We start from the raw sequence: 10,216 nt of genomic DNA, 5'->3' as shown, positions 1-10,216 counted from the left end.
TACCGTAGAGTGCTTTATTTAGTCTACATACAAAATCTTTATCTTCTGTTAGAGGGAATCCATCAAGTTTCTCAATGTAGACTTCTTCAAGTTCTCCATTTAGAAAAGTTGACTTGATATACATCTGATAAAGTTTAAAAATTTTGCTTGTTGCATAAGCCAAGAACATCCTTACTACTTCCATTCTTTTCATGGGTGCATAGGTTTCTTCATAATCTATGCCTTCTTATTGTGAGTAACCTTTGGAAACAAGTTTGGCCTTGTTTCTCACAACTTCTCCTTTCTCATTCATCTTATTTTTGAATACCCATTTGGTTCCTATCACATTCTTGTCTTTAGGTCTAGGAACTAATTCCCATGTCTCATTTTTCACAATCTGATCTAGTTCTTCTTTCATAGCTTGCATCCAATGATCATCCTTACATGCCTCATCTCTGCTCTTAGGTTCCACTTGAAAAATTAAACCCAATTCCTCATTTTCTTTATTCCTTGTCATCACACTTTTACTCTTTCTTATATGACAAAACCTTCTATGCCATAACCGACTATTATCAACCTTTACAATAAAACATGTTATTTCAATAGGATTCAACTAAAACATATTACCTTTGCATCTAGTTCCAATACCAATTAGCATACCATCCTTTTCTTTGATAATGCAAGTCTTCTCTATGTACTACAACAAATATCCCTTGTCTACCAATTGTCCAACACTTAACAAATTATGTTACAAACCATCAAAAAAGTAAACATCATCAGTGTTAGTTTCACCATCAATAGTAATAGATTTAATCCGTGTAATATGATAGGTTACATTGTAAACATCATCAATGTTAGTTTCACCAATCATGTGATGTGAACATCCACTATCAATTATCCAATCTAATTTCTTCTCAACTTGGCTAACTAGAGCTATCTCTTCTCTAATTTCTTTGTCAAGGTTATATTAATTAATATCCAAAAATCCTAATTCATCATCACTTTCACTTTGATGCTTTTCATCAGATTCTTCATCCTTATTAGCATATAAACAATTTCTATCCTTATCTCTTCTAGGTTTAAATTTTCCTCTGAACTTTTTCTCTCTTTTAGGACATTTAGATGCAAAATGATCATATTCATCACAAGTCCAACATTTAAATATTTTCTTACCATCTTTTTCTCTTCTTACCAGAAGGCCTATTCCTTCTTCATATCTGCTATTACTGGCAAAGTCTCCTCGTGTACTTGTACTTCTTGATAGATTAGGTCAAATGTGCATAGCACTAAAAGCTGTCTCAACTCTAGCTAGTTCCCTAGACTGTATCATTTCTACCTCAACAGATTCTAATCTTCCAAAAAAAATCTCCTTTGTGAAATCATTGGTGCAAGGAATTACTAGTTAAATCATCTAGGTTGTTTTCTTGAATGGTGGTGATAGACTTTTCAAGATCTTCCATAACGTCATCATCATGTTTAGTTCCACCAAGAGATTGAATACCTAAACAATTTTTGGTATTCTTACTATATAATTTTTGATGGACTCATCTTCTATCATCTTAGCATCTTGGAATGCATAGATCCAACTTTGTAATTTCATTTTTTTTGGATGATCATCACAAACTACACAACTACCAAAGCAAGGATTAATAGAAAATAATACATTGATAATTGTAGTCTTTACTTATTATAGGCAGGACAAATAAGATTAATATTTTTATTTTTAAAATTTATAATAATAAGCAAAAGCATCATAAAAGTGATAAATACAATGAAGCTAGAACTCTAAACTCTATAGCATTGTATAATGGGTCTCTGCTACTAGGCCATGCTAGGTATAATAAAATGCAATCTCTCATAAAGTGGAGAAAGAGGGAAAACCTCATGGGAAAAACCCTCCCCCAAAAAGAGAGATGAAAATACATGGATGGAGGGAGTAATCGAGACCCCCCCATTATGACATACATCAAGTATATACAATAGAGAAATATGAGAAGAACATAATCCAAAAGAGGAAAAGGTCCCCCAATAAAAGAGAAGAAGAAAATAGATCAGGTTGTTCCCCCCCCCCCCCCTAATGAAGTGTGTCAATTAGTGATATTTTCTCTGATGCAAAAGCTGATCCAGGACTACTAAATAATGTTCCTCCCCTGTGGAAGAAACAATATCATAGGTACAAATGAGATGCTTCCCCTATGTGTAGAAAGAATTAGGATGATTGATGATGCCTCTGAAACTTGCTCAACTATCCCTGTGTTGATATTGATTGTCACCCCTTCCAATGTTGCTGAAAAGAACAATGTCAGATCTAGCTAGGATGTATGTAGAACCTATTCTAAATAATATACTATCTCCTCAATTGATAAAGAGGCCTCTTACAACTATTATACATAAGGATCCACAATCATATCAACTTGTGAAGATCAATCATGTAGAGAATGGACATGAGGGTCAGAGTGAGCCCTTGCAACAACTCAAGAAGGATCTTCTCTATCAAAGAAAAGATGTATATCATCAATGATGTCTCCAAAATCTGCTATGTGTGACTCCACACAAAAGCTTGAAATGTCTATCAAAAGGTCATCCATTGATGTTGGACCTGGAAGACAAGGTGTTCCCTATTGTGCTTGACCTATCACTGTGGAAATATATGCATGTGGAATGTGCTAATGTTGTGACCTCTCCTTGCATCTATCAATAGGATCCTACATATCTGAGTATGTTGAACCACTATCACTGGTGTCACTATTAGTTTCCACAATGTATGAAGTGTGGATAGGATTAGACGATAAGCTTGGTCAAGTTTCCTCAAAGTGTACATTCCTCTCTATGAAAATCTCATGTGTCTCAGGATCCATAAGTAAGTATTCCTTAACAATGTCTTCATATCCAATGAAAGTACAAGGCCAAGGTGGTGGTGCCTTGCATCCCCTCAAAGATATGTTTGCCCATGTTGGACAACCAAAGACTCTGAAGTGACTCACAACTAGTTTTCTACAACACCATGCTTGAAAATGAGTCTTTCCATCTAAGGAATTATGAGGAGACCTACTCAGTATGTGATTGGAACTACTTATAGCTTTGACTTCAAGCGATGGATCAAGAGACTTGGCTTGTATCATGTAACTTTCCATTGACTTAAGAGTTTGTATCCTCAATGTTGCAACATCTATCTTGTGTGGACTGAATGCTAGTGGATTCTAAAGATCAATACCCTTGAGTTTCCAAAAGTCTTTAAGTTTTTTGTTTGCATATCTTCTTTCATTGTCTATCCTTATAACTTTGATGGCTTTCCTGGATTGTTGTTCAAAATGACTCTTGAAGGCTAGAAACTTATCCAACACTTCATTCTTGTATAGAATCAAATGTCTTTGGATCTAAAGAGACAAGCTCATCTTCAATTTTGAAAACATCTTCCTCAGACACTTTATCATATAGGTTTTTGAGGGTATCCCAAGCTTCCTTGGATGTACGAGACTTTTGGAGCTGATAGATGATCTTGCCTTCAACCCCCAAACAAATATCACCTAGGATTTTCCTATCCATTATTTCCCAAGCTGAGATGTTCATTGTAGATACTTGATCACCTATTGGTTTAGGAAGGGTACCATCTACATGTTGAGAAACTCCTTTTATGCATTAAATGAAACCACATTTTAATGGACCATGTAGCATAGTTATGAGGTGTTAATTTTGGAGACTTGAAATTTCCCATGATGCACTAGAAATTTTGAAAACAACTAGCGGGGGTTATTCCCACATTCGGTGGGGGACAACCTTACAAGATGTGTAAAATGAAACACCCACAATATTCTAACAAAGGAAGCATGTTGAAAATGGATAGGCTTGGGAAGACGTTGTTGTTGGATTCAAAATATTAGCCCGCCAAATATTGAATATGTTGACGGAATATTCACTGCCCGGTTCCTACAAAAAAAAAATTCTCTGCAAGCCCTATTGGATGAAAAAATTCTGAAAAAGATTATAAAATACAGATAATTGCAGAGAATAAATAATTATAGATCTGAACAATAAATCAGCAAATCAAATAAATGACCATACCTAGTTTGCAAATCAAGCCTTTGGGTGCCGGTTTGCAAAAAAAAATTGCCTCAAAATTGACTTTGGCCTAGCATAGGAAAATTGATAGTTGATTTTCACTGAATCAACATTTTGGATGTAATGGCAAAGTCTGTTTTGGCTTTAGATGCTCCCAATTTTTGCAGATTCTTTGGATCTAGGTCAAGGTGTTGAAGAAAAAATGGTCTCGAATGACTATGTGAAGAGAATCTCCCTTAGCTTTGATACCATGTAAGAATTTTATTTGGGGAAAAATTCACCCAAGACCAAGGAACTCAAGCACAAGCACAATAGTAGACGAAAAGAGTATGATCAAAATGATAATATAATATTGATTCAATGTATGAAAGCTCACTAGGAGTGCTTATATATAAAGGCCTCTGAAATGCTTCTAGAATACATAAGAATGAACAACATGATAAGTCATACAACCAGGCACATGCCCACCAGATATCTATTATCCTCCATTAAGCACAAGCGTAAGTGTGATGATGCGAGGATAAGCCTACAAAGGTGTAGCACACAAAATAATGTTGTAAACACCATGTGCTAAATTAGGAGTGCAAATAACTATTTTGTCTACATGACAACTCAGCTAATTATGCAAACTCCAATGTTGTAGACACCATATGTTGAATTAGAGTCGCTTACTCTAGTGTTGTCAACATGACAACTCATAAGAGTATGCAAACTCTTAAGTGTCTCACCTAAGAAATAATAAAATAATGCATAATAATAATGCATTAACCTAAGTAAACTTAAGTGTAATAAGTAAATACGTATTTACACCAACAAGGATATCACATAAACTTGGCCCAAAAATATAATTGAATTTCTTACTACAATTAATCATGAAGTTAAACACTGTAGATAATAGAAGACTGTATAACATCAAATCATCAGATTTTTTCAAACAAGGCAATATATAACATGTTTCCATTTGAGAATTTCCCAAAACACAACAACATTTTTTTACATGGCATTATAAAAATTTAAGATACTTGTAGATGAAAAGGGTATTTAAAAAGGGAGACATCCTGAATTTATCAATTTCTTTCAGAATGAAAAGCTTCCATTTCAAATTTAATCTTAGGAACTATAGTTTTTCAAAGCTTTTGCAATCTATCCTTTGAATTAATCAAAATAAACAAATTAACAACAATAGTTCTCAAATTGAAGCAAGTTTAGGAATCACCATTTTAATTTTTTCATAAGAAATAGTCATATATTTTAAAATGAAAATAGTCACATTAATAGAAGAAATATTGAAGCTCAAAATTACAGAAGGTTCAACCTTGTTAACGTACCCAAATCCACAACCAATTTTACTATTTCACTAAGAATAGAAGTTACATGCATAATTGTGAGGAGGAGGTAGATTAAACATAGGATAGTCTGATTACATATGTCATAGGCATGTAGCATAATGCACACAAAACCTCCAAAATGACATGTTTGTTACCTTTGCCAAATGTCAAACCTTATTTTCACTTATATTTACTACAAAAGAAAAATGAAAAAGGTTGCTTGGAAAAATGGCCTCATCCAATCACATTATAGAAAATTAAATTAATAAATTTCATTTAATGAAAAAATTTAGTGATACCATAAATTCATAAATTTCATTTAATGAAAAAATTTAGTGGTACCATAGTATAAATGAATTTTCTTAGAAACTGTACAACTACCAAAGAAAGGATTAATAGAAAATAATAGATTGAAAACTGTAGTCTTTGCCTATTTATAGGCGGGACTAATAAGATTAATATTAGTTTAAAATTTATAATAATAAGCGAAAACATCGTAAAGAAATGAATACAATGAAACTAGGCTCTGAACTCTATAGCATTGTACCTTAGTACTGTTATATATATAATAATTACAACGAATACAATCATTCTTAAAAACTTAAATTATATGTTTCAATTACAGCGGTGATGCTTTATGGTTACAAAATTAAATGTTTTCCAGTTTGCACGCACTCTCTCCACTATCTCGAGACTCCCCCACGTCAAATGAGCATCCTTTGACCTTTCCTCTTCTATAAATAGGTCGCCAAGGCTTCTTCTATTGCATGAATTATTTCTACTATCCAACACCCACCAAAATTGATCCGGCGATCAAGATTTTTGGGATTTATAGATCTTATTTACTGTATTGTCAAATCTTCATCTGAGATTCCAAAATGACCGATGTTGAGGTATGTAGATTGATTCACATGGATCGATCTATTCAATTGATCATGCATGCTAAAGAATCGGTCATGAATGATATGAGTTAACTTATATGTTGTGATCAATTTGTGCAGGTAGCTTCCATGCCCGCAGAAGTGAGCCCTGCCACTGAAGAAGTGCCTCTGAAGGCTGAAGCCCCACCTGCTGAAATTGTGGAAGAGAAAGAAGATGTGGTGGAAGAAACAACACCTGCAAAGGAAGTAGAAGAAGAATCCCCTGCTGCCAAAGAAGAAATAGAAGAAAAGGAGGTTTCTAAGGAAGTAGGTGAGGGAAATGAGGCTCCAACACAAGAAGTTGTGGAGAAAGAAGAAGCCCCTGCTCCTGTTGAAGAAGAAACCCCTGCTACTGCTGCTGCTGCTGAATCTCCTATGGAGAAGGAAGAAACTCCTACTACTGAGGAAACATCTATTCCTGCAGCAGAAGTTGTGACACCTGCTGCTGAAGAAGAAGTGAAGATAGAAACATCAGAGTGGAGCAGACAATGATGTTTGTGGTAGAGTAGTTAGGGATTTGCATGGAAGGTGATGTTTGTGACAGATGTTTTAGGTGGGTGGTATAATTAGATTAAAGTTTGTAAGCCATAATTGGAGGATCAGATGTCTGAGGGTGCTTGAGCGATCACAAGTCTTTTTGGCCCATCTTGACCACCCTATTTTGGCTTCATTTCAAAGAGAAACCAAAAGCATTTGTATTGAGATCTGATCATAGAAGTTAAGAATGTCTCTCTGGTAATAATAATAATGGGAAGTTAATCTGAATGCCTAGTTTTATATACAATTTGCTTTCAACATTTCTTTCACCATTGTTTGAATGTTTTAAGGTTTCAGTTTTCCCCGTTTAGTTTCTGATTTCCATTCGTACTTATGGGCAACTAATGTTATTGGAAGTTGGATTGCAAGGAATAATCAAACAAAACATTGGAATCTAAAGCAGTGAGGCTACAAAATAACTGAACAATGGAAATCTGTGTTGCAATGTCTTAGATGTCACTCTCAAATAAATTTGGAATGCACACTTCTAGATGTTGGGAAGTAAAAGTTATGATTCAGTTTGAAGATACCCAAAATTATAGGTAACAGTTTGTTTCACATCAATCTTTGGCCAAATATGCGTTAGTACACGTGTACTAAAATATTTTGGAGACTAATAAAAATACACTTAATATAGATCACTAGGCTCATAAAAATATAAATAAAAAAATCATATAAAATCACCTCAATCCTATACAACTGACTGGAAAACATCAAAAGATAATAACACATTAGTTCTCTATGAGAAACTAGAAAACATCCCAAGATATTATTGATCGAAGACTCATAATGGTTAAGTCAAACATGTGACAACATGACATCACCAAGATCAAAGCAAACAAACACCTCAGTCCTATCAAAGCATCTGGAAAGCAATCAAATATAACTGATCAAGGACTCAAAAATGGTTAAGTTAAGTAGGTAATACATTCACCTCAATGTTACACAAGAACACTGGAAAGCAATAACAATCAATAAATCCACACACATCATAAAGCATACCAGACACATTACAATGGTTGGGTTTGAAGAATCGAGATCAAAACAACATCATAACAACACAAATACGTAACCCTCGAGCCTTTGGTAAAATCTTAAGACCGATCAAAGCTAGGACAAACCCCAAAAAACCCAAAACATAGATAACACAAGAAAATAGAGTAGTCTAATAGTTTGATTGATTTGTAACCACATAGTTAAGTTAAACAGTAAAGTTTTCAGTGTAAGTTTTTCGAGTAGATAAGAATTACAATTTTACCCTTGCAATTAAACCCATTCTTGTTCTTATAATTAGAAAATCATATCATGACTTAAAAGTAATAATAATCATTTATTAAATTATTAAACTAATAATAATAATTTATTATTAAATAAAAATAATCCCAATAATCAAATTTTTAAATAATAAATTTAATTAACATTATTAAATGATATTTATCATTAATTCAAATTGGTTTCAATATCCATTTACATTACTAAATTAATAATTAATAATTTATTTAATAATCAACAACTATTAACAAAATTCTTAATAAACAATATATAAATCATTAATTAATTTAATAATTAAAAATTAAAAATTTGAATTAAATCCTTTTAATAATTAATATTTACTAATTAATTAATTAATTAATAATCAAATTACTAATTAAAATTTATTAATAATTAATGATTAATAATAAAATAAATTTAATTTGATTAAATAAAAATAAAATAATTATAAATTAATAAATTACAAATTGAATAGGATTTTTGAAGATCACAGTCCCTCTTTAAAGGGATGGCTGCCAAGCGACCGACTGCCCAAGGTAGCCGCTACCATGGCAGCTGCTGTCTTGGTAGCCGAGGCAGCACGGGGTTGGGGTAAGACCAAAAACCCCCCCCCTCCCCTCCAATAGTTTTTAAAAAAAATAATTTTTTTAAATAATTCATTTTTAATTTTATATATATATATATATATATATAGAATTTAATTAGCACAATTTTCCTTTTGCAAAATTTTTTTTTTCTTAACTTTATTATTATTTTTTAAGATTGTATAACATTTAATTCCATAATAACTGCCCCATGTTATATATATATATATATATATATATATATGTATATATATATATATATGTATATATATATATGTATATATATATATGTATATATATATATATGTATATATATATATATGTATATATATATATATATGTATATATATATATGTATATATATATATATGTATATATATATATATGTATATATATATATATGTATATATATATATATGTATATATATATATATGTATATATATATATATGTATATATATATATATGTATATATATATATATGTATATATATATATATGTATATATATATATATGTATATATATATATATATGTATATATATATATATATGTATATATATATATATGTATATATATATATATGTATATATATATATATGTATATATATATATATGTATATATATCTATATGTATACATATGTATACATGTACGTACATGTATACATATGTATACATGTACGTACATGTATACATATGTATACATGTACGTACATGTATACATATGTATATATGTACATATATACATATGTATATATGTACATATATATATATATATATATATATATATATATATATATATATATATATATATATATATATATATATATATATATATATATATATATATATATATATATATATATATATATAATGAGCAATAGCCATTCTAATCTGATAGGAGAAATACAAACAACCGTTTGAATTTCCAATCTAGAATTTTCATTTTCAAATTCAAACCCTTCCCAAATTAAATTCTAATTTCTTTCATCTATGGAATGAGGGTTTCTAATTGAGTTTTTCCTTGATCTCTTTGCACACAAAAATAATCAACATGCATACCAAAATTTCACAATATAAAACATTCATCACAAGAATTATCCAAATAGCCATTTATTAGACAAGATGAAAACAAGAAATAAAATAGTGTATTTAAAATATGCGAAAATCACAAGCATCTACTTAGACACTTATGCTAATCACTAAGCCCAAGAAAATTGTAGAGAAACTCCTCCTCTCAGAACCTTCTCCTTTTCAAAAATTCCTTCCTTCTCCAAAATTTGTGGTCCTTCGAAAATGAACCCCCAAATTGTGATATGGAGTTCTCTCCTTAAATATGGGCACTAATTGTGCGATCACCCAAGAGAACTCTTGCTCACCAAACTTCAATTCCTGATTAACTTTTCTTTATCTTTTCTTAATATTTTCCATGCATGTTTATGAATTTATAAAATAACTTTATTTAATTTTTCACTTGACTTCTCTTTTAATTAATTAATTAAATTCTAATCTCATGCACACATTATGCAATTAAAATAT

Source organism: Cupressus sempervirens, chromosome 5, assembly GCF_028749045.1.
Source record: "Cupressus sempervirens isolate cs-2001-9-10 chromosome 5, ASM2874904v1, whole genome shotgun sequence".
NCBI classification, from domain to species: Eukaryota; Viridiplantae; Streptophyta; class Pinopsida; order Cupressales; family Cupressaceae; genus Cupressus; species Cupressus sempervirens.
The sequence above is the reverse complement of the archived record's forward strand: the minus strand, read 5'-3'. Positions refer to the sequence as shown.